The following is a 24,947-nucleotide window of genomic DNA, read 5'->3' as shown; positions in this document are numbered from 1 at the left end:
AGAAACTCACTTGGGCCTAAAATAACACTTGTTGCACGGACATAAAATTAAAAGACCAAGTCATATGAAATAGGAGCCTGTATCTAGAAATCTTCATGGCCCTGACCTTACCAATGGTTCTCTTCATAGAGATCCTGCACTTACGTGGACCATCGCTGACTTCTGGGCTGCCCGTGTAGTTGGAGAGAGTTTGGGAGGTGATCTTGTACAATGGGAGTAACCAGGAGGATGGCTGACCTTGCAGTCAAGGTCCATGAATGGCCTTTATCAAAGCAGTACGTTCCAGTTGGGCTCTTAGTGTTTGTTGTAACTGGGCTGCTCTCTGTCTCTGCTGCAGATGAGTTTTTAGTACCTTAGAAGGCTTCAAAATCATTCCTCTCTCTTCATGAGTCAAGAACTTCATCAGTTTACAGGGTCTATGTGGACTTTAACCTCTAGGTTTTTAAGATCCGTGGAAAATTTCCACTCTTTAACATACGATAACATGCAGACTCACTCAAGTTAATGGCACGATACTTCTCTTGGGAGATCATTTTCTGATTGCTCTTATTGCAGGTAACATTATCTATGGACAAATAGTATATGATGGGTTCCCTTTGCTCCTGGTCAGCAAAGAGGTGAAACCTCCCAGAGCAGCTGCATTCCACAAACAGCTTTGAGTTGCTGGGAATCCCTGTGGAGCTCAAAAAATTCTTAACTTGGTTGTTTTTCAGAGAATGTTTTTCAGTCATTTTACATGACTTTGATGGTAGAATAAAAGTGATGGAAAAAAATACCTGAACAGCTTCATGCTGTTTTTCATCATGTTATTGAAACATACCAATTTGGTTGATTTTAGCTGTCAGGAAGAGAAATTTCCCATGGATGCTTTAGACTGGAGAATACTTGTACTTTGCTGGAATTTTTAGGCAACAATAATAAATAGTCCTTGCATGTGAACTTACATCAAGAGAAACAGAGATATTAATCCCTTAGGGGAAATCATAACTGTTTTGCTTTCTAGATGAATGTCAATTAATTTCATATGGTCTCACACAGATTTTTTCATCTTCTTTTTGTAATCTCTCATTCTCTTTTATTCTTTGCTGTACATCAGTGTCCCTTTGCTTTCCCCAAAGTTTCATCTACCTTTTTCTCTTGTCTCTAGTGGGTTATTCAGTACTTCTCACTATTTCAGCCTGCATTGATTCTGTATTTTAGGAGACTCCTCCATCTTCTCTCAGGTTGCTAGTGTGATGCCCCCTGCAATCTGCTGGAGGCTTCCCCTGATTCTGTTCTTGTCGTTCTCTCCCCTCTGTGTTTTCTTCCCTAGCCTGTACCTTTCAGTCTCTTTACAGGATTTTCTTCCAGTTAATGGTCTCTTGCCAATTGGCTGTGACTATAGAACTAAACAAGAGCTTTTCAGACATTGCGTATCTCTGTCTTGATTTCCAGCAGTGTCCTATGCCAAATATGTTGTGTCTTTACAGAGATTACCTTTTCCTGCAGCATTAAGTTAGTAGCTGTAGGAAGAAGGAGCTCAGCAAGATGCAGGTAACTTTCTTAACTTCTTAAAGTTGTCTGTTCCATGCAAATATGTTATGCTTGTATGCTCTCATCCTCTATGAAAAGCTGTATAGCAAAGGTGAAGGTGAGGGAATAGGACTTAAATCCAGGTGTGTAATGTTCTTTCTGAGAAATGAATGCAAAGCTAGTGGGTATGTTGCTTGATAGTAAGTTGAGCTTATCTTGTTTTTCCTTAGTTACATGTTAGGAAGCAAGGGAATAATTCTCTGTCAAGTGGGAGCTAGCAAACTGGGAAATGCTACTTTCAAAGGTTAAACATGGTGGATACATGGGGGAGGACTTCTGAAACACTGGCATTAGAAAAGTGGCTGCAGTTCTATAGAAATGGACTGTACGTGAAGGAATAAGATTGCTCTTATCATTCTCTTAAGTTGTCCATTTCATGCCTTTTGTCAGGGTAATCATAAAAATGGACCTTTCTGAAATAATGGATGGCAGCTATAAATCATTGCAAGGTGGTAAACACACCAGCTTCTAACTGATAGCTGGTTTGCTCTTACAAAATCCCTATCTTAGGGGACAGTTTTCAGAAATGTGGATTCAGAGAAAGGCATTTCTTGTATTGGCACATAACCATTTGCAAACATGCTTTCCAGTTGGCTGTGGCTGTGAGTTGTCACTTGTGGCCTTGAAAATCTTCTTCTAATGAGCCAACGGGCAAGAAGATTTAGAGATCCCTCAAAAAGTTGATATGCAAGATTTTGGTTGCGCTTTGGGTCTGGTGGCCTACATGCAGAGGGATGTTGCCTCAGTCTTTTTTCTAGTCTCATTCAAATGAACTGGTTTTATATCTTCCTTTTTCTGATGCCAGTTTCGGATTCTCGTTTCTCTAAAAGTCTCACTTTGGTTCTCAGAAGCAAATGAGGGCAATTAGCCTGATCTTAATTTGCAAATTACCTTTAAGAACAAATTAAGCTGAATGTTTTCCACTTAAATTCAGTGTTCTTGCTTCTACTTGTGCTTAAAGGTTAGTAACTTCTTAATCAGTACTCAGTTAGTCTATCCAATACTGCTTATTCATCCCACCCTTTTTTTTCTCTCAATACTTTTCCCCTTCCTTTTTTAATAGTCTTCTTCCATGTTTACCCTCTTTTATTTTTCACTGCTTTGCACCATTTCCTGCACTTCGTGGAACTGAACTCCAGCTTCGTGCAGTTGGCTTTCCCCAGCTGCTGCCCCGTGGGGCAGCCCCATGTGCTCCATCCCAGCAGATTGAGGGCTGCACCATGCTGCTCCAGGGCTGCTCTGCTTCACAAGAGACCAAGCATCCTGCCAGCAGCGCTGCTGCTCCTGCAGGACTTGAGATGGTAACTCAGCACAGCATTGTGCCAGGCCATGCAGGCGGGTGAATTCAATTTGAGATAGCTTGACTACCTCCCAGCGGCTTTGGGCAATGCACAGAGGAAGCCTGAGTAATCCATTGTGGAAAGGAGATTTTGCTTCCCTCATCACTGCTGCATTTTAACTCATATGAACTGGGTCTCTTGTGTTTTGCATATAGATGTTCATTGTTGTAATCAATTCTTTGAGATCCAGGATCAATTCAAGGGAGGTGAGTAGAGGTTTAGACTCTTCTGTTTCTCTCATATTTCGTGGTGGGGCAGTCCCACGTGGCGGAGTTACAGATGAATTGAAGTACATGATCCTCAGTGCTGCAATAGCTCCTTTCCAGTTCTGCCTGTTTCTTCTCTGTGGGACTTTGAGATGAGCTGTGTGTAGCTTCCTAGGGCTGGAGTGGACACTAAGGAGTTATCTAGCAATGGGGCTCTGCAAAATGTCCTGTGTGGTAGATAAAAACCTTGTCTTTTTACATAACAACACTTGTCATACATTTACTTTGAAATTTTCAATACTGTTTACTTTTTTACAGTGCAAACATCCGTACAGAAGGACATTGTCAATATGCAGAAGAAAGATTTCAGTGTATGGGCAGCATAATGTAAAGGTTACATTTTGCTTTAATTAGAAAAGCAAATAAATGCTTGGTTTGGAGTCAACTAGAACTTCCCCCCTGCCTTCTCTTTCTAGGTGGTTATTGTTATTCTTAAATTTCTTTGGGTTTTTTAACAGAAAAAAGGGTTGGTTTTTTTTTTTTTTTGCCATGCATTCTAAGAATTTAGAATATTTTGGTTGAAAAGATAAGTGGTTTTGATAGTAGAATTCTGGCTTCTGTTGGCTTCAGGAGATACTGCCTTAACCATTAAGCTAATAAGACATAATCTTTAGCAGATCTAACATCATGCATGAAAGAGATGAGAACAGGAAAAATTATGCCTTAGGGGTTTTGTTAGTGATCTTGAAGAGAAGAGGGCCAGACCCTGATGCCTAGACCTGAAGCCAAGACCTAAAGCCAGGTGGTATAGATGGCTCATATTGATGCTGCTGACAGCAATGCCTCAGTAGCAAGTTTTTCACGGAGACAGTAGTTCAGGTGAACTCTCCTCACTTCTAGGCTGGCTTTGTTGCTGTTGAATGAAGCAAACCCACAGTGCAGAGACCTTTAAGGGACTGGAAGTAGAGCCTCTGCACACCTCTGTCTCAGGGGTCGTCTGCGTAGTGTGGTGGAGGCACAGGTGCTTGGTGGGCACAGCCTGGCCGGCAGCAGAGCTGGGAGCCGTGCACCCAGGGTGTCCCTAGCCCAGGGTGTCCCTAGCCCAGGGTGTCCCTAGCCCAAGCTGTGCCTGCGCTGGCTGCTGGGACCCATTCCAGGGACATCTCAGTGGCCAATGCTGGCTGCTGGGGGCTGTATCACCGCGTTGCCATGGTCAGCTCCGTCGCCTTTCTCCGAGCGAGCTCCAGCACCGCTTTCGCTGTTGGAGTGGGCTGACAGGCAGTGTGGTGCTGGCTCCCCGAGTCTGTCCGGGGAGGGGATTTTTTTACTGAAATCATTGAAGTCTCTTTCTTTGTTTTCCCAACTCTTTGGGAAAGTGAATTCTGACAAGTGTGGTGTAAATCCTCCCCCACCATGCCAGCTCAGTGACAGTCCTCGCTGCACTGGCAGCAAATACCTTTCTCCTGCCTTTCCCTTAGGTATGTCTGTTGGGCGTGCTAGTATAGCCTGCAATCTGGCACTGTGCCTTCCATAGAAGTAACTTTAATGGTATAAGCCTGTCAAATTCAACTTAAGATTATTATAGCTAATAGCTCCCTGTGAGAGTTGTGCCTTTTTACAGGAATGTAAATGGTTTAGACTCTTTTGTGATACGGAGTGAGTGAAGCCAATGATTTTAATGTTTTTTATTGAGTGCTCAGTTCTCTCAGGAAATAAAACTCATTAGTAAGGGAAGGAGTAAGGTATGGAGGTGTTCTCAGATCATTTGTACAGAAACCCCACAAAACACAACCCCCAAAACCCCAAACAAAACAAAACAAAAAACCCCAAACAAAGAAACAAAAAACCCCAAAACACCAACAAAACAAAACTAGAAACAGTCCGTGGAGATTTAATCCTCAGTTCTCTGTGCTTTTGCTAGAAGGGCAGGATACTTTGTGACAGTGTTGTGTTTTCACTGTCTGAAGTCAAATTCAATCACAGTACAAGTTCAGGGTGTGTATTAGGTATGTCTGTATTTTAAGTATTTTTTTTTCCGATTAAAGTTATGATATAGTCTTTATAATTTGCTATATCATAGCTCTTCAAGCCACAGTGTGATCATTTTTCAGGGTAGCATGTTTATTCTGCTCAGTCACTGTACTATTTTCAATACAGAGTGTAACACCTCAAGCTCATCTTTTAAATCCCAAGCTCAACAAAAAACATTGTGTGTGTTTGTTGTTTGAGGTTATTTTTAAAGTGTTTTTATTATCAGCTAGTTACACACTTCTGTTTTTCCAGTTAGAGTGCTCACTAAGAGTGAGGGTTAATGGAGGCATGCACCACTGACTACAGGAGATGGACTGATTTTTGAAAGCAAGTGAAAATGCCTAAAATACTTAAGCTTTTTTTTCTGACTTACTGGTATCTTTAATCCTGAAATAGGCGGGAAAAGAATGAAATTAAAATGAGCCTTACAAAGGGCTCTCATGCAGTGGTGATGGGGTTTGTGTTTTGTCTCTCTTGATGATAAGAAATGAGTTCTAAGATACAGAAAGAATGAGATTTGTGGCTTTTTCCCAAGTAAAAACATTAGTGAGCTTTAAGTGTAAAACGGGGAGAAAAGCAGGGAGCTAAAAATTGTGGAAGCTTATTCACTGTTAGAAGAAGCTGGTATAACCTTCCTGTCTTCTGAATCAAATAGTAAGGACGTACTATGTTGCATGCTTGGTGTCTTTTAAACATAAAAGAGCATGTTATTAACCCTTCTGTGTCACAAAGGCCATGATGTTAGTATGTTTATGTTTTCCTGTAGGATGCAAGGTCCTGCGAAGTGTAGTATTTCCTTTGTACAGCATTGCACAGTTTATTAATACCCATTTATTCCTCTGAAATTGTATCTAACTTTGTGAGGCTTTCACAGGACAGACTCGAGGCTGTATTGATATGATAGATCTGCAGTAAGGGATCTGATCTGACAGTTGTCTGCCTGGCTTAATTACAAATCTGTTTAAAATTTGATTATTTTTTTTTTTGCTTCATTCTGACAGAAGTTAAACTGATATAAACCAATTCCAACCTGTCAAGAGCGTGACTGCACGCTGTGTTGTATAAATTATATGTAAGTCACTATATATTATTTAACTAACACACTCTGTGGCCATAACAGCTAGGAGAAGAAGCTTTCTTATTATTTCCTTCTGCTTTTTCTTGTCATTGGACCTGCTGTGGCTCCAGAGGCATGTCTGGGGGCAGCAGGTTCTTGGGGTATATGGGCAGATGGGGAATTGCCAGCTGCTGGGGGGCTGCATTGGTTGGCTGGGATTTGCAGGATGCTGAGGCTGCTCCGCCAGGTTTTGTTGTTCACCTGCCTGCGGTTGTGCTGTTTGGGCTGGCGTTGGCAGGCTTGGTTGGTGGTGTGCTGCTGGTGAAACTGGATGCAGCCTGGGGATTTGCATCCACTGGTGCTGGAGTGCCATGAGGAGTGTGTGTTGGAGAGGTGGTAGGCTCTGCCCTTGTGGACGTTGCTGGACTGCTGGCAGCGTTCGTTGGTGATGTAGGTGGCTCCCATTGACTCATAGGCATAGGACAGATGCATAGATGGAGAAAGACACCCACTTTACTGTGTTCTTGCCATTATTTAACATGCATACTGTGGTGGCACATAGAGGCTCTCAGGGATGGCCCCTGTTATGCTGTCTAGACCATATAATAAAAGCTCTTGGACCAAAGTTTGTGTTTAATGTGGTTTGATGTTCTGCATCTTTTCGAACCACAGAAGAACATTATAATATTCTCCAAAACGGGGAGCATATTCTTTTATTGTATACCCCCCTTCCCCAAGTGGGAGGATAATACAATAGAAGTGTAATGGAAGAAATAAGCAAAAACACTCACATGGGACTTTTAAGGGAAGAGTGTGTGTATAACACAGTACAGGGCCATACCTGTTCACGCAGAGTATTGCCTCATAGATTGTCTTCACTCGTGTTTGAATTCCAGCTGTGGAGCATGCAAGGAAGACTTTCTATTGCTTCTTCCAAACTTGTGTCCCCATGAGGGTACTTGGATGTTTCATTTTCCAGGTGCCTTGATGCAGCACTCTTAGATGCTTGGCATTTGGATGTTCTTTCAACAAATGTAAGTGCTGGTGCAGGAGTAATATGCCTCTATATTACATATTCATAGGCCGTCAGTATCTATGCCAGTCTGTCAGTGATGGAGATTTTGAGGGTTGTGGATAGAGAAGAGCAGAAGAAGACTGAAATGTGATACCTGGGGTCTCATCAGGCTCTGGTACCACTTCAAAGACGTTAATACCTTCCAAGAAGGTATTCCTTCCTCCAGGGAAGAAAAGGAGACAACAATAATTCTTAGGTATGTCAGCTTAGCACATTTCATTGGCTAAGAACAGATGGCAAAGCCAAGCATTGTGTTGATCATGCTGTTACACTCTGAGTCAGTTGTAATACCTATGATGACATCATTTTCTGGAGAAAGTTCTCAGTATCTTTTGAGTGCTGAACAGTATGCAGAGTACAGGAAGACAGAACAATTTGGGTAAAATCATTCCATGAAACAAATGCTCAAACTTTGTGTGGCAAAACATACAGAATTTGATTAACTTATGGCAAAACAAAGATGCAGATCTTAAAACCAAAGGGTCTACTAGAACGTCTTTCAGGTGAGCCAAGAGCCTGGAAGCCCTGAAGTTTCTGGTCTAGAGTTGCCTACATGGAGACACTGGCCCAAAGTCATAAATTTTGAGAAGTCCTGAATTTGCTAAGTGAAACTAAGGCAGATGGAGACATTCTGGTAAGCTTTTTCCCCCCGTCTTTTTCCCCAACCCAGAAGCACCTGCTGTAACACACTTTGAAAGTTTTATTGTGGACCTGATGTGAGCTGAAACTAAGTTTTAAAACTATTACTATTTCATGAGAGCAAAAACCACTGTTTCCAGTTCTGTTCCAGCTTTGCTGCTGCCGTCTACAAGGTTAAAACTTAAAGCCATCTGGTTTTACAGGAATGGGAAATATTTCTGTACTTGCTAAAACACTAAAGTAGGAAAAAAAAAATCAGATATCATAGTTTCCAAAATCTGTAATTTTCTTTTTCTAATGTAATGATCAAGTTTTCTCTTACGCAGATAACCTTTTCCAAATATTCAACGGTTCTGAACTTTCTGATGAGGTACAGGCAAAAAGTACTCCCTAAAACTCAACAAGTTTTTTTTGTTTTCTGTTTTTTCCCCCCCCTTTGTTTAAAGGGTATCATGGGCTTTTATGACCGTGGAGTTGCCTGAACACAAATGCATGAACAACTCCCGTTTTTAGGTAAATTTCTTTGTCATACAATACCGTAAAACCAGAATTTAATTTACTGCATGAGATTCGATGTTCATAACAACTTTCTGGATTGATAAACCAGGACTGACACTTGAAGATATTCTTTATGGTTGGTATGGTTTCATCTTCTGAACTTGCTTTGAGATGAATCTTTTCTGTCTGAAGACCCAGGTGGTCAGGTTCGCTTTGCAAGTGCTCTGGTTTTATTTACATCATTGGAAGCTAGTTGACACTGATGTAACACAATAATGAATCATTTTCTTCCTGCTACTGGTTATTTTTAAAGTGAATGAGTATGCCAGGAAGGATGAAAATATTTTACTTCCTAGATGGAGTTGGTAAGGAGGATGTATTGAATAAGGGTAGCTAGAAAAGGAAACTGTAAGATATACTTTGTTTACCTTGGTGTTATCAAATAAAATTACTCTGAAGTAACAATAGTGCTTGGCCTGGGTCTTGCTGACAGTCTTTGAATTCATGTAATGAATACTGGTATATAGTGGTGACAGATTTGTCTCACTGAGCTACTGGTAGAGCCATTATGGGTAGGATTTTTCAAGTTCAACATATAAGGCAATTGTCTGGTACCTCACTGTAGTTGATAGAAAGAGCGAGTGCCTCTTTAAGTCAAAGGATGCTGGAATAGGTGAAATGAATTGCTAAATAGCTCAATTTCAGCCATACAAAATCCATCCTACATCTATGATTCAAGAGAATAGCTGCACACGCTAGACAGCAAAACTTCTTAAACTAAGCATCTACTTAAATGTTTTGCTGACTGGCAGATTTGCCTTCTGTCTGAAGTCATTAGGAGCTTATTTTTACATGAAATATTAGCAGTCAAAACAGTATTGCATCTCTGCTTCATTCCTATGGAAAGATTAATAGGATTGGAGGAGTCTGGAAAAGAAGTCCTGCCCTTTGGCCCGAAGCATCTGCCAACTCTGGCACATCACGGCATGGCACGCCAAATAGGATTCCAGGTCTCAGGAGGGTCAGTTTTCATCTACAGTGCTAATCTTTTTCCTTTCCTATTTATGAAAGTAGGATAATCTGAAAGCAGTAATGGCACAGAGCTGTGAAATGCCATGCGTTAACTCTGAGACCAAGCTGGGCCTGTCTTTGCTAACACTCCCCTGCGCACACCGACCTGTCTGTGCGGTGCTGCGCTGTGGCCCTTTGGCTCCCAGAGCACCGGCTCAGCCAGCCATGTGCACTCGATGGAGTGGTGCCAACCTGCGTGGCATTTAGGTGGGTCCTGGCTCTTGAAGGGATCCCTCCCTGCTGGAGGACAGCTGTCAGTGCCAAGGCTCCTTCCCCAGCTGGAGGCATTGTCTCATGATGGGTTGGACAAGGCATTCCCAAGAGGTCTGCTAAAATTAACCCCGGTCAGAGCGTTTAGCAGACCAGCTAAATCTCCATTCTTTCCTTTGGAATTTTCACTTTGTAGTTCTGTATGTGAATGGTTGAAGTTGCATTGCAAAGAAAGAAGAGTATTCATTCTCAAGCTTGACAAAACTGACAACTGAATTGCCATTGTAGTCACAATGTGACTGTAATACTCATGGCATGGTCATGATCCAGCCCTCCATCTTTCTTAATTTTTAATATCTGTAACAAGAAGGAAAAAATAAAATACTGCTATGGTTATCGTTATATCAGAAGAAACTAATGCTTGTATATTAGCATCTGAATCTGAATTTAAAGAAACCATCTGTAGATATCAAGGAGAAATCTTCTGCAATCTATTTGGAAAGCTGGATTGTTATTAAGTATTTGGTGAGAACAGCAAATCAGTGATAAAAATAATTTGGATTTTGGAATTTATCTTTAGACAGGATACAAATGTTTGAACTTTTTTTGGATTTGGTCTCGTCGTTCCTGCAGTCTCTGAGGGCAGTTCCCTTTAATTTTGAAGCCCAGTTCATGAGTACTAAGAGCAAAAGGACTAAATGTCATTTAGAAGTAATGTAGCAATACTTGCCAGCAGCACAGCTTTAGTAGATTCTGAGAGAGGAATGTGAGAGCAGTCATAGCCTTAAAAAAACAACAATAGGTTTTAGCAGCTGAAGAATCTGCAAAAATATTTGAGAGCTGTGTTGAGGTTTTGCTCTCATGATTTTTTGGGGGATTGGTTTTTGAGTTTTTTTGGGTTGGTTTTGTTTTTTTGTTTTGGTTTGTTTTTTTGGTGTTTTTGTGTGGGGTTTTTTTTGTTTGTTTTTTGAAAAGCTTCATAGGAAACTTTCAAGAAAAAAAATGTTTACTTAAGAGCTGCCTTGAAGACCACTCCCTCACTAGAGTTACAATCTTCTTTCCTACTTTTCCTGGCTGTTTTATCTATCTTAATGGAATTTTGTTCAGAGAATGTAGAATTTTGTGCCAAAATGGTAATTCACAGATCATTTATTATTATAATGATGTAGTGCATTTGTCTCGCTAGAAGTATTATCTGAGGTGACCTCTCTGCAAAAGCGTGCATCAAGGTGAAGGAGGTCGTGCTTTCAAAGTGCTGCCTTAAACAGAGCTAAGGAATGAGGAGGAGTTGGTATTTCCACTGCAGGAACCTGTCCTGTTCTCGTTGCTTTCAGAAATAATAGACTTTCAATTAAAAGATTTCTCAGATTCAGTATTGGACGAGGAGGATTAGTATCTGTTTGCCCACAGTTTTAAGCAATCACAGAACTGTCACCCTTGCCTTACCCAGAGAGTGAGCACCCAGATCTCCATACTGGGGACATCCTCACCCCAGGGAGGAGGAGGAGTGGAGTGAATGGGTGAATTCCTGCATTTGGATCACAGTCTGAAAGGTTTTTTGTTTCCCAGCACTTAACGACTTTGTGCCTTTAAAAATAAGGCCCTCTCAAGGTCTTCCATCATTCCTATCATCACAGCTGGGAGTTGAAGAAAAGTAAGGTATTTTGCTTTTCTTAAAATAAGCCAATTTAGGTCATGTCCTGTGCTAGTAGTACTATATCAGGTCATGAAAACAAGCTTCACTTAACTGTGTGGTTTGATAATACTCAGAAATCATTTCAGAAACCAAAATTGTGTGACTGAAATTTCAATTTTGATGTGTAAAGCTCTTGGCTTCTGAAGTATTTAGGTATGTATTTTGCCAGCCAGACATGGCGTTTCTGCTGTGCTGGTGTGAAAGTTCAGGACAAAGGAATCCAAAGTTTTCGTGGTGATAGAAGTTAGACTAATGCATGAATTTTTAAATGATGTTTTCAGTTTTATCACCATTAACCTTATTAAAGTCTCAGTAAGGAAGAACATTGCAGAAACGCTGAGTAGGTTACAATTGTTTTTTCATACCATGAAAAATAAAATGGAATAGTAGTGTAAATCAACCCAGATATTTTCTATTGCTTATAATTTTCATGTTCTGTGACCATTCTTTAATTAGATGTTAATGTTCTACATTAAGTAGGAGAAGAAAGGGCTGAACACTAGTTTTGTTGGATAGTAGTTAGTCAAAGTAAAATCACTGAGTGAAAAATGCTCATCTGCATTAACTGACAGGGAAATGACAAATATATTTTTTTTTTGCTAGCACAACTAAACTCCAAAGAAAATTTTTATGGACCCTGAACTTCCACTCTGCTCCACTTACCCGGAGCCTGTTAGTGTTTTAAACCCCGTTGATCCCCTTTTGCTTCTGTGTGGAGGAAAGTGAGAATACCCCTTCTGCTGTTGCTTCTCAAGGACTAACAGCGGGATCACTTTCTATCCTGCCAAAGGGTGTGGGAAATATCTCTTTTCCTTTGGAAATATCATTTTCTCCAGGCTAAAGGAAAAAGATTAAATAGGCAGCAATAGGTCCTTCTTACGCTTCTCTAAGTAGGAAAATAAATGTGATAGATCGTAGGCCTGCTTATTTCATTTGCCTTTCAGAAGCTGAGGTAAATGTCAAAACTGTTCTTTTGTGCCAGGAGAACAGGATTGGGGCTTGGAGACAGCAGAATCTCCTCTTAGGAACGAGGAAACTGTAGCCATCAGGGACCCCGTCATGTCGAAACAAGTCCTTCATGTTTTTGATTTGTTGTTCTGTTATCAGAAGAATTAGTGCAGGCATGAAAATAGGGAACAAAAATTTGTAAAAGAATATACTGAGCTGAAAAATGTGGTTTAAAATGTGCAATGAGGAGGACTGCTACCATCCATGCTCTTGCAGAGCTAAGGACTGCCAGCAGCCAAATTTGTTGCAAGTCAAATACAACAGTGTGGCCAAAGGGAAGAGATCCTTTGTATTTTGAGAGATTTACTGATTTGGCTGTCATCGAGCAGCACACGTCATCTTGTGCGTAACTGCTTGGACATAAAGTCCCACTGACTGGCGTGGGTTGGTGAGTAGGTGAAAGAAGTACTTACCACTGTCTGTAAATAATACTAGTACCTTCCTTCATCTGTCTTTGTTAATGGGAGGGTACAATTTCCTAGGTACTTTTCGAGATGCAATCCCACGACCTGCTTTGTAAGAAAACAGCATCAAATGATAATAAATGTATAAATCAGCTTTGCAGAAATAACTTGCTTGACTTGGGAAACATTGAGTCTTCTTGTCATATGACCTTAATCTGGATGGAGCTCAGGTGAAGCTTGGTGCCAGGTTTAATAGTGTGACCCTGTCAGTAGGACTGAGAGTACCTTGGAAAGACTTGCTTAACACAGGTAAATGTTAATTAATGGTATAGCACTGATACTAATGGCAAATGTTAGTTATTTTTTGCTGTTAGTTACAACTTTGCTACTACCTGGTATACACACAAGTTTGCATAATTTCACATAGTTTGGGCAGAGAATGTAATATTACTTTCTTTGTACAAGTTTGAAGAATTAATCTCATCAGTCATAGGCAATACTCTTATTTTCATTTGCATTCCCAAGATAAGGCAATAGGCAGCACAGGTCCAGCACAAGCACTGAAGCAGAAGGAGAACCAAGGAGATGCTTCTCTGTTTCTCTCCTTGCTTTACTCTTGACAGCACAGCTTCATGCCTTCTCCCACTTAGTTACTCACACTCTGCAATATACCCTTTCTTAGAGATACACCTGCAGTTGTGGCATTTATGTATCTGCCTTTCTGCCCCCTGCTCTGCTCTACTCTTTGGCCATATCTGCACAGAGAGATTGAACCGTGTCAGAGAGCATCCTCCAGTGCTGGGACTCAGTCATCTGTGCTGTCAGGTTATCACCAGTATCTCTAATACAGCTTAGGTCCAGACCAGCTCTCTGAAACAGTTCCTGAGTCTAGAGTTAGCACAGGCCAGGTATTATTTATGCCGGACCATTTGACATGGCCAGTCTGCAGAGAGAGGCAGTGTTAACAGTGTGGATTAAGGCCATTCCCTGCCAGCTGGGTTGCTGATGGGGCACGAGCCCAGGCATGTGTAGTTTGTGAATATAAATTTCAGCCTCTGATTATGGGCTTGCAGTGTTCTCCATCCTGAACTGAAATCGCATGACTCCTCAGCTCTCAGCCTGAGCCCTAAGCAAGAGAACGGTTTGGTCAACTGTCCTTACCAGCAGCAATAAGCCACAATAGCGGGAACATCATGGGGCTGCTGAAGCTTATCAGGAGGCTGAGCTAAGGTACCTAACCATAAATTTGCTCTTCAACTGGCAAAATGCTTCGTAAATACATTAATTCAAGCTTTCATCACATTCATAACTAGCACATGGTGTCTTTCATTAGCTGCAAGTTAACAGTGCTATCACAAGCAGTAATTGCACTGCTGTTGATGTGTCATCATTTGTTCAGCTGCATAGGTTTGATCACGTACGTGCTCCTTGACTCTGGAGACACATGTTTTGTCACTTTCTGTTTGTAGCTGCTGAGGGCTGCAGCTGTACCACCAGACCAAGGTCGCATCTTGTGTGGGTCCTGGGGCATGGTCTGGCTGCACACCAGCTCCCTCCTTGCAAAGAAACCCAGGCAGGTTGATCAGATGGGTGCCTTGTTAAGACCCTGCAGCTTCCCATCAGCACTGCCTGAGGGGGGTCCGGGTGCCGTGGTGTGTCCCAATAAGCGTAGGGATGACTCTGAGGGTCACACGCTTTCTCATACGTATCTGTGAAACACAAGCATCTGTCACTGATGTACGTGAAGCTGTGCTGGCTCTTCAGTCAGGATTGGCACCTCCTTTGAGGACAGTGGTGTCTGTCTCCACCAGCACTTACAAGCCTTCCTAAGATCTTCAGAGCATGGTGCTGTACAAACAGGAACAGTTGGGAATATTCACTATGGCTGCGGTACTGGCAGGGTGAGGTTAGCTCTTAACCCACAGGGAAACACTCCACCTGGTAAAAGACTGTGTAACTAGCTTGCTTTATGCTTGGCCGGGTTGGTAACTTTATATGGAAACGTCTACAATATATAGCAAATTAAAACGGGTTACAACTTGTTACAATGTGTTAAAAGTTTTGGTAGGGGTGGGTTTTTTTTGTTTTGTTTCAGTTTTGTTTGCTGCTGCCTTAGCAGGGCACAGTGGGAATTCTGCTGCCCAAGCTCCCCTAGAGGCACGCAGTAACTGGGTCTGGGTGGGAAGCGGGGAGCACGGGAGAAAGTTACAAGGTCTTCATCCTTGTAACAGCCTTTTTTCCTGCTTCTCAGCCTGTAACAAGTGAGAAGTCTCATTCTGTTAATGCTATTTTGATAACAAACTATTCTAAATGTATTGGTATTTTTCACTTAAACTGCCGTTGCATTGCATTACAGATGTGAATATTCATGCAAACACACATGTCTACTTTCAGATTTTATGTTGACATCCCTACAGCTGCTGCAGAGCCCCAGCCGTATCTCTGTGCCACACTGGTTTCCCCTGGGTTGTTTTACTGGGGAGGCAGTCTCCAAGACTTAGAAAACAGGTCTAGATCCAACACAGCACAAAACCCTCAAGATAGCTTAGATTAATGTTTCTTGGCTGCTGGAGTTTGAAAATCTATGGTGGCTGTCAGCAGAGCCAATAAATTCTCCATCCTTGGCTTTAGGTAGTAACATAATGCCGTTGGCCAGGTAAATGTCTGCCCGCTGGAGTTTATCTTCTGTACAGAAGATACATCTTTATACAGAAGTTACCTGCTTTTTACAAAAAATAACATCTGTGATGAGGTCTGTAGTATCACTGAGAGCAAAGGAACAGATTCTAACTGTGTTTACATGAGGACAAATGCTCAGCGATTTAATAGGCTTATTAATTCTAGCTGGAATGAGGAAGTCTGGTAGTAAGGTCAGTGGGAAACAAACATTCAGTGTAATTTTTTGCATTCAAAATGTGGGTCCTAAATTATGAAACAAGGTACTCAAATAAAAACGTGTGGTAACATCCTGATTAATAATGTGTTTTCTTCAACAGCAGTGTACTACAACCTTTCAAGCATTTTGTTTATAAAAAAAATTTCCTGTATTTATTTCAAGCATAATTGTGCTGATTTTATGGCAGCGTAACGTAAACCTAAGCAGCTGTAGGTACACAGATCAGTAGACTATCAAAAGCCTTTTGTGCATCTTGCGTTAGTAAGGGCAAAGAAAATAAATTTATATTTTCCATTTTGATGGTTACAAAGGCAATCCGTGGTGTTGCCTAGAACAGGTCTCTATGGCCAGCCCAGGGGCTACATTATACAGCAAAGTAGTTACCTGCTGAGAGGCTGCGGTGTTTGATGATAGAAGTGTTTGGGAGCAGGACAGAGTTATCCCTTGGGGCGCCGACTAACCAGTGGTATACAGCTTGGACAGCCATTTTCTAGAGTTGCCTCAAGTAATTCACCACAGGTGGGTAAAAAGGGAACATGCGGTTTGCAAAGGGTGATCATCTTTAAAATCATACTGCATCTGAAATGCTGTATGTGCTATAATACAGAAGAGGTATTAAGCAGAAGATAAATGACAGTCCTTTTCCTTCTTCATCCCTCTGATTTATTGTTGTATGCTTTTGCGATGTTAATAGGTGTTCAGTGTCTCATTTGTCTTTGTATTGTACAGCAGTGGCTTTGCTTTTGTGCGAGTCCTGAAGGGCACAACGGGAGTAGTTACCAAAAAGCAGTAGGACTAGAGAAAAAACATAGAAGAAAAACAGGAAAACGGTGTTAGAAAACTAAATGGATGACAACTGAGGTTGATTGTGTGCCTTCAGACTTTCCCCTTGGCTCACTCCTGTGTCCCAAGGATGGCGATGAATGCCTTGGGGGGGGAGGGACGCTGTGCTGAAGGCTGTGGCTGCATACCCACCTCTGTCAGCTCTCCCTCTGGGGAGGAGGATCAACTGTTTTTCTCTCTTGCAAGGACAGCCTTCTAAAGGGACAGTGACAGTGTTGTGGGATGGATGGTTCGCTCATTGCGAAGTTCGGTAACGTTTATCACATACCTAGTTCCTATTGCAAACACAGGGTGAACTTAAGTCCATTTTGTGAGGCAATATGGTTGAAATGATTAGCTAGTCTGGACAGTAGTCCTCCTTTCTTGTCCAGTGAGATAAATGAGCTATGTCAGTGCCTTTTCCCTCTCATTTCCCCTTCTTTTTGCCCCCTCCTGCCCTCTCTCCCCCCTAGGTTTCTGAGAAAGTTTTTATTTGGGTAATCTAAAGTTTTAAAAACTGTTTATCTTGCACAGTCTGAAATGCTTCTTATCCTCTCATCCATGGTACAGTGAAAAAACAAGTAGGCACATTTTGTAAAGTCATCTTTATCTGTAGACATGATGGATGACTCTTAGAATTACTGTTGTAACTACCAGAAGATTTGAAAATAAATGAGAACTCAAGACATGTGGTCACACTCTAATAGTTGGCATCTTAGTCTTTTACTGAAGATCTTAAGGCTTGGGTACAGGAGTTTACTCCTCTCTTTATTATGCAACTACTTGCACAGAACAGCTAATCCAAGTAGAACTTGTTGATTCTCATCAGGAGCAATGCTAGGAAACAATATTTAAAAAAAAACAACCAACCCTAAGACTTTGTAGGTTGGTAGAAAATCTTTATTGGTTTGGAATACTACAATAGATTTGGTCCTCAAAAACAGACATCTCAGATACCAAAGATGAATATTTCAATGTGCTTTTCTGCATATCCATAAAAGACTATATGGGAAGGAAAGAGTGAAGTTAATTTCCAGGGAGAAATGTTTCAGGATACTGGGCATTTTTCCACTGAACCATCTCTGTGGAAATCTGGAAAAATTGTTATTTCAGTTCTGTACAAGAAAATAACGCTCTAACTGTGCTTCTCTTTCCCACCATCAATAAACTTGAGAAAATTCTTCTGTAATTATTAACTAGTAGAAAAAATGAGGCTTATTTTGGAAAACAATTTAGGAGATGATTTGCTTTTAAACAGAGTGCTCTTGGAAGTGTGAGCTGTGGATGGTATTTGTACTATTGTCTTCTGGTTTGCTTTCAGATAGAAGGGACTGTTAGCATTTTGGAAAAGATGGGGGAGGAGGACGACGTTAACTGTATCATTGCAATCTGTGGATGTTCTTTGTGTTTCTGTATTGCATGCTTCCCTGTGTAGTCCACTGTAGCCTGAATGCCTTCTGTGTAGGACAGGCTGGCAATAACCAAGTCCCTAATGGACTTGAAAGGGCTCTGGCTCTTTTTCTGTTTTGGGTTACGGATATTTTTTTTTTTGAAAGAAGACAGCAAAAGGCAGGGAAGTTTAAGGCATTATTTATTTATATTGGTTTCTGATACTCACTGTTAAATACCACCACAGTGCGTCACAACTCTAATACATCAATGTTTATGATGAGTATATCATTGCTTTATCTGGCATTTTATGCTCTGTACTGCAGGGAGAGGGGGAAAAAAAAGCAAAAAAAAAAAAAAAAAAAAAAAAAAAAGCATGATCCTACTTTCAGTGAGGCTACTGCAAATCTGCCATTCAATTTTGTGGGAGTTCATGTCATTAATAACAGAACTCATGAGGATGATTTTCAAGGTGAATTTTTGTAGTGCTGGAAATTGTTCTTGCAGAGGTAGTATAATTAAAAATTTCTACTGACTGTTGTTTGTTTTGTAATAGCTCAGCATGTGCCCAGTTCCTAGGGGAAAAGATTCTTGTAGCAGCTGAAGAATGCAGCCTGTGATCTCCTTCTTCCCAGGGATGCTCCACCCAGCCCCATCGCTATAAATGGCAATTGGACTTCAGGGAATTACAGCAGGCAATGAGCTAAACAAAGGCAGGTTCATCTGCAGCTAACATTTTCACGGCTGAGCAAGAAATTAATAAAATGAAGAATAACCTTGAGCTGTTTTCTGAACATTGCAAGAGGTGCAGCTTCCTCTGCAGCATGGTCTGGTCTCTGTAATGATGGGTTGGTTCAGTGAAGGTGGTGGCTCCCACAAGCTCAGTTGAACCACCACTTCTTTTAGAGGACCGTGGGAGGGGCTGCAGCTGAATGAACATTTGGCCTCAGGAAACTTGTTAGCAAGTTTGCCACAGAACCCCATGTTTTAAACCCCATGTTTTATCAAGCAGCATTGGAGATGGCCACTGATAAGTATGTTTCTTCATGTGTCTGCTGCCTTGCTAGCTAAGGTCAGAGCTTGGAGGAAACTTAGCAGTGCTCAGCAGCCAAGGAAAATGGTACCTAAGGGAGGAATACAGCTCATCTTGCTACACGTCTGCAATTTAGCCACAGTGTAGGCAGACACCTCTGAGCTGGCCACTGTACACTCCCTCTCTGCAGGGGAGGAAGTGGGGAAATAGGCATTTCTGAAGTTTCATTCTTACCTCTGTAAACCTTACAAAATTAGTTGCTTTCACCAAAGTTCCTGCTTCTTACCACTGTTTGGAAGTACTAGTTAAGAGTGTCTAGTTAGAGCTGCCCGTATTTTGAAAGCAATCCAACTGTAGGTCTCGTCTACCTCATAGCTAGTCTGTCAGCATTTGAAACATCCATAATTACTCTGCACTTTTGCCATTGCTAGCTTTAGTTAATCTGTCAAATGGGAAGAGTAAAACTTCACAAAGTCTAAGGAAGGGATTCCTCAAGGATAAGCTAATTTATTCTGTAATGAATGATGTATGGGTGATAATAACAGTAGTAATAACACCAGTAACGTACTCTTCCATTAATTCTGTGCTGTGTGAGGAGTCATAGAGGAAGAGCATGTTTGATGTTTATTCAGCAGAAGGTTTGAACGGAGAAGTGTAAGGGAAGTAGCCTTTTATGGAAGAATAAAGGTACACATTTAACATGCTTCATTTTATATTATGCCCTCAGTTTCTGTCTGCAAGCATTATTGGGTATTTGTATCCATCTTTACCCAAACAACTCTTGTATACAGTGTACATAACTTCTTCAGCCATTGTCAGCTGTGTGGTGCAGTTGACATACTGGAGGGAGGGGATGCCATCCAGAAGGTTCTTGACAGGATTGGGAGGTGGGCCCCTGAAAACCTCATGAAATTCAACAAGGTCAAGTGCAAGGTCCTGCACCTAGGTTGGGGCAATCCCAAGCACAAATACAGGCTGTGCAGAGAATGGATTGAGAACAGCCCTGAGGAGGAGGTCTGGGGGTATTGGTGGATGAGAAACTCAATATGGCCTAACAATGTGCACTTGCAGCCCAGAAAGCCAACCATATCCTGGGCTGCATCAAAAGAATCGTGACCAGCAGGTCAAGAGAGGTGATTCTGCCTCTCAGCTCTCGTGGGACCCCCACTGGGAGTGCTGTGTTCAGCTCTGGGGCCCTTACCATAAGAAGGACATGGACCTGTTGGAGTGGGTCCAGAGGAGGGCCACAAAGATGATCAGAGGGCTGGAGCACCTCTCCTATGAAGACAGGCTGAGAGAGTTGAGGTTGTTCAGCCTGGAGAAGAGAAGGCTCCAGGGGCACCTTATATCAGCCTTCTAGTACCTGAAGTAGGCCTATAGGAAAGCTGGCATGTCGTGTCAGGGTGTGTAGTGGTAGAATAAGGGGCAATGGCTTTAAATTGTAAGAGGGTAGGTCTAGATTAGATACTAGGAAGAAATTCTTTACTGTGACAGTGGTGAGACCCTGTAACAGGTTGCCCAGAGAAGCTGTGGATGCCCCATCCCTGGAAGTGTTCAGGGCCAGGCTGGATGTGACTTTGAGCAACCTGGTCTTGTGGCAGGTGTCCCTGCCCCTGGCAGGGGGGTTGGAACTAGCTGATCTTTAAGGTCCCTTCCAACCCAAACCATTCTATGATTCTATGTATTTCATGAACTGTCAATCCTGCAAGATACTGAATGCTTCTGTATGACCCAGAGCGGTGTTAGGAGAAAACACTACTAAAGCAAATTTCAATTTTCATTGCATGAATAACTAGGCACTCAAATACAGAAGTTCAGACAGGGGTGACAGCAGTTGGGACAGTGTTGCCCTAGATATCTCCCACCAGCAGAAATGTGCCAGCTCTGTCCTGCCACAGCCCCTGGGGAAGGAGCAGCTCAGGGAGCTGCCCATGGTTTTTCTAACACCAGGAATTCCATCTGCATGCTTCAGAGGAAGAACCACTTGGGTCCCAAGAAAAGTAGAGTGATGAAAATGGTTTTAAAGTAATCAGATGGATTTAAAAAGCACATTTGAGTTCCTTTTCTCAGGTTCTCACTTTCTAAAAGAGCAGAGAGCACACCTGTGGGCTTCTCTCTGCAAGAGCTGGAGCTTTGCATAATCCTTATGTGATTTCTTATGTAAATGTATACACTGAGATGGGCCTATACTTTCACATACCTCCTGGAGATAAAACTTTAAAGCAAATACCGAATACCACAAAGTTAACTTGTAAAAATACCATGAAATGTCAGAGTGTTAAAAATGCCTTTAAAATCAATGTCTTCCTTTAGAAATGTACCCAGATTTCAACTCGGCTCTTGGAAAGTCATTTTTGTAGCTGAGGATATTTATTCTGTTCCATTTTTTGAATGGGATGCAGCTGTTGAATTCTTCAGACCTGAGTAAAGGACTTAAAGAGCTTTATTCATATCAGATTCTTTTGCTCTCCTCCTCTGATTCCGAACTAATAGCCACAAATTCAGCTAATGGAAACTGTTTTACTGCAGCTAAGCTTATGAAGTGCTGCTGCTTTGTCAGAGTGACTTTTCTGAAGAGCTGGACCCTTATGTGAGAATGCATGTGTAATTATATTGAAGTGTGTGGGTGTAGCTTCCAGAAGAGGCTGGCACATGGTGGACCCCCCCAGTGCAGCAGCTCCTGCAGGAAATCCCTGGGGATCCAGAGAACAAAGAGCACATCTAAGGCAATCAACTAAAATTTATCCACAGCCTGTTAGAAGCTTGTTGCAACGATACTTAAGTGTAATCCCTCTTATTTCAAAATACAGGCTTATGGCTTGAGTTTCCCTTGAATATACTTTGTGATTATTAATAAGCTATATCAAATAATCTCCTTTAGGCCATTAAAGGGCATAATGAAGATAAGAACTCTTTAGATCCCATAAACCTCAAAATTAATTTGCTCTCTAGACCTCTGTTATCAGAAATCTTTGACAGTAAGCTGTAATGCTGAAATGATATTTCAATGTTGGTAGGTTTTGATAGAAATTCAAAAGCAGTATGTTGTGCTGCTGTGTGCCTGTGGGACAGGGAGCTCTTCGTACTGCGGTAGTGCGAGACCCAGCAGCAAAGCTCACCTGGCAAGCAACTGTTGATTTTACAAGGATGTTGCAGTGAAAGCTCTTTAACTTCCTAGGTCTGCACGCCTTATTTTAGCAAGAGCTTCACACTGGCTTTTAAAACCCACACTCTTAGTTCCTTCTTTTTTCACTAAGTACTTACCTCAATCAATAATGAACAGTAAAATTCAGAGAGGTTTATGTGGATCTTTCAGCTGACTAATGTGTCTTTTAATTACAGTATTAATAATGTTGATAAGAGGAGGTGAACAGCTGCTGTGGCCACTTAACATAGACAGATTAAAATAATTGGATCAAGGACATCTGCTAGATTGCCATTAAAATTTTTAAATAGGAGCAGAGTGCATTTGACAGTCACCAACAAAAGCATATGGGGGACAAGGGAGGGGAAGAGAAGAAATAGAAAAGAGGGATAAGAAAATGGCATTGGAAAGCTTTCATGCTCTTCATTCTTCTGAAAATAGGTTTTCAGCCTGTTGTGTTTGTTTATGTTTGTCTTTCATTTGGAGACTGTGGATGGAGACATATCTTTTTCAAATGCTTTAGGAGCTGGGCCTGTGCTCTTTGAGCTTTAAGTTTCAGAAGCAAGACTTGGAACTCTGGAGTGCTGGTTGGGCACGTGGGGAGCTGCTGTGTCCCTCTGAGAGCTGGACAAGGTCCTTGCTGCACCCTCTTCTTACTGAATACTCTTAAAATCTAGTGTATAATTTTCCAAAACATCATTTGAATCTGCAATTCTGTGTATACTCTGCTTTCTGCTGGCGAGAAATCCAAACATGCCCAAAGATGGGAGTCTGTGCTTGTGATTCAACAACTGGTGAGGTGTGGGCTGTACGTAATGCTGCTTATTGCATGTGGGTTTAGAACTTCAGTAACGGGAAAATCCACTGTATGACTTTTATAGAAGTGAAGTTGTATAGTGGGGTTCTCAGGATATTGCGGTGACTCAGAGTATGTTTGCTTTTCAAAGTCTTCAGTAAAAAATAGAGCGTACTCTTCTCCTGCTATTCAGAGGTTACAGCAGCAGCACCAGCATGTCTGAGCAAACCCAGCTTTGGTTCCTCCAGGATTGCCTTTCAGCCCTCCATCAGCTTACCAGACTCTGCAGCTCCCAAGTTTTTCCTTTTCTAGAAACAGGGATGCTGCTGCACGTTCTCTCTTAATCTGTCTCACCGTATGGGCTTTTAATAGAGCCGTAGAGCCTAATATAACTTGTCAGAGTACTTAGATCATTTGTTTTGGAGTCGTCAGTTTCTGCTCGTAGGTAACAGTTAAAATCATGAGATAAAACCCCAAGTTAGAAATATTTAATCGGGTTTTATGTGCTTTCTGCTTTTTAGAGTTTGTGAGGCACAGGCGGACAGTCTGGTGCAGGCAGGGTGCTTTGTGGTTACTGAACCAGACAGCTTGGATATAATTAAAGTGCCTTTTTTTGCATATACAGCTTACTACTGCTTCTGTATTTTCACGGGTCTTAGGATCGCATCAAGCAAAAAAGTTGTTGTATGTCTCTTATTTATTTTTGATTGAATGGTATCATCCAAACTTAATGCATATAACCTTGCATGACTGTGAATGCCCAGTCTGTCTCTCAGGCTCGCTAGTATAGTTCAAAAGGATCTCATCAAAGGCTAAAGTAGTCAGTATTTTTTGATTATTTTTTTGTGGAAGTGCAAAAATGTGATGTGTTTTTATTCAAAATAGCTCTGCTATGCCTCTTGGAAGCTATTCTGCAGGGGGAGTTTATACCCTAGGTTCTTTTTAATGAGCTGTAAGGGACTTTCAAGGTGCAGTGCTATCCCTGGAGGTTAAGGAAGGAGCCTGTTGCAGGAACCCCTGCTCACAAGGGGAAGGGTAGCCAAGCATGCAAGGCGCTTGAATCGCAGCTGCCCTGAGGCACCCTAGAGCATTTTGGACTAAAAGCATCTTAGCTGCAAACTTTTTTTTGAACTTTTTGACCAAGCCATCATTTTTTTCCACAGAAAACATATCTTTCATGAGTATTTAAGACAAACTCCTGATTTTTTCCACTCAAAAAATGAGATTTTAGGTCAATTATGTTTCTGAAGCTATTTTTGACAGTCCCATGGGGCTTTTGTGGCCAGTGTTGATCATTTGTGTAAAAAGAGATCAGCCAGAGGAATTCTCAGCTGCCTGCTAATGCGGTTCTTCCAGCCCTGTACCGCTTTGGAGTGAGAGTCAAATCCTTGGAATTTTTCATAATTAAAAAATGAATTAAAAGTCCCGTACTGCTTATCTGTGAATTATGAAGTTACAATATCAGAATCACTTAACCAGTTTCTCAATAAGAGTTTAGGCCAAGTTCAATATAAAAAATTAAGACGAACATTTTCAAGTACTCTGGGAAGAAATGAAGCTGAAGTAGACAAAAAGACGTTGATAATTTTCTTCCATTTTGTTTCTGGTAGGCTATATTTTATATAGCCTCTCCATAAACCGTGAACATTTTGTATTATAAATTCCACCCTGAATTGTGTATTTTTAAATATAAAGCTGTGCATTACTGAAAAAAGACCAGTTTGAAATGGGGAGAAATAATTCCCCAGATATACTGGTAGTTAATAGAAATTATATAAAAATACAATCATTTAGGTATAAATGGTGTACCCCAAAAGACCCTGATTTTTTTAATTTTTTTTTTTTCACAGAATACTGTTAGCTACTGAATAACCTGAAGAATCCTGGTTCAAAGCAGAACTCAACAAGTATTGCTGGACTTCTCAGTTTCTGAGAAGGAGACCTTTGCTGTCAACCTCTAGTTTCAATAAATAGGAATCGGAACCTCTAGTTCCAATAAATAGTTCCGGTGTAGTTCCACATTTCATTTTTGATCCGAGGTAAAAGAACAAAACCTTGT

General features: G+C 41.4%; 1 protein-coding gene across 7 annotated transcripts in view; it reads left to right on the top strand.

Annotated features, from left to right (window-relative positions):
- ARHGAP6 (Rho GTPase activating protein 6) overlaps nucleotides 1–24,947 on the top strand; it is a 337,142-nt gene that overhangs the window by 236,914 nt on the left and 75,281 nt on the right. The gene's annotated exons all lie outside the window — the stretch shown is intronic.

Source organism: Falco peregrinus, chromosome 4, assembly GCF_023634155.1.
Source record: "Falco peregrinus isolate bFalPer1 chromosome 4, bFalPer1.pri, whole genome shotgun sequence".
In the NCBI taxonomy this organism is placed as follows: Eukaryota; Metazoa; Chordata; class Aves; order Falconiformes; family Falconidae; genus Falco; species Falco peregrinus.
This window is presented reverse-complemented; position numbering and strand designations above follow the sequence as displayed.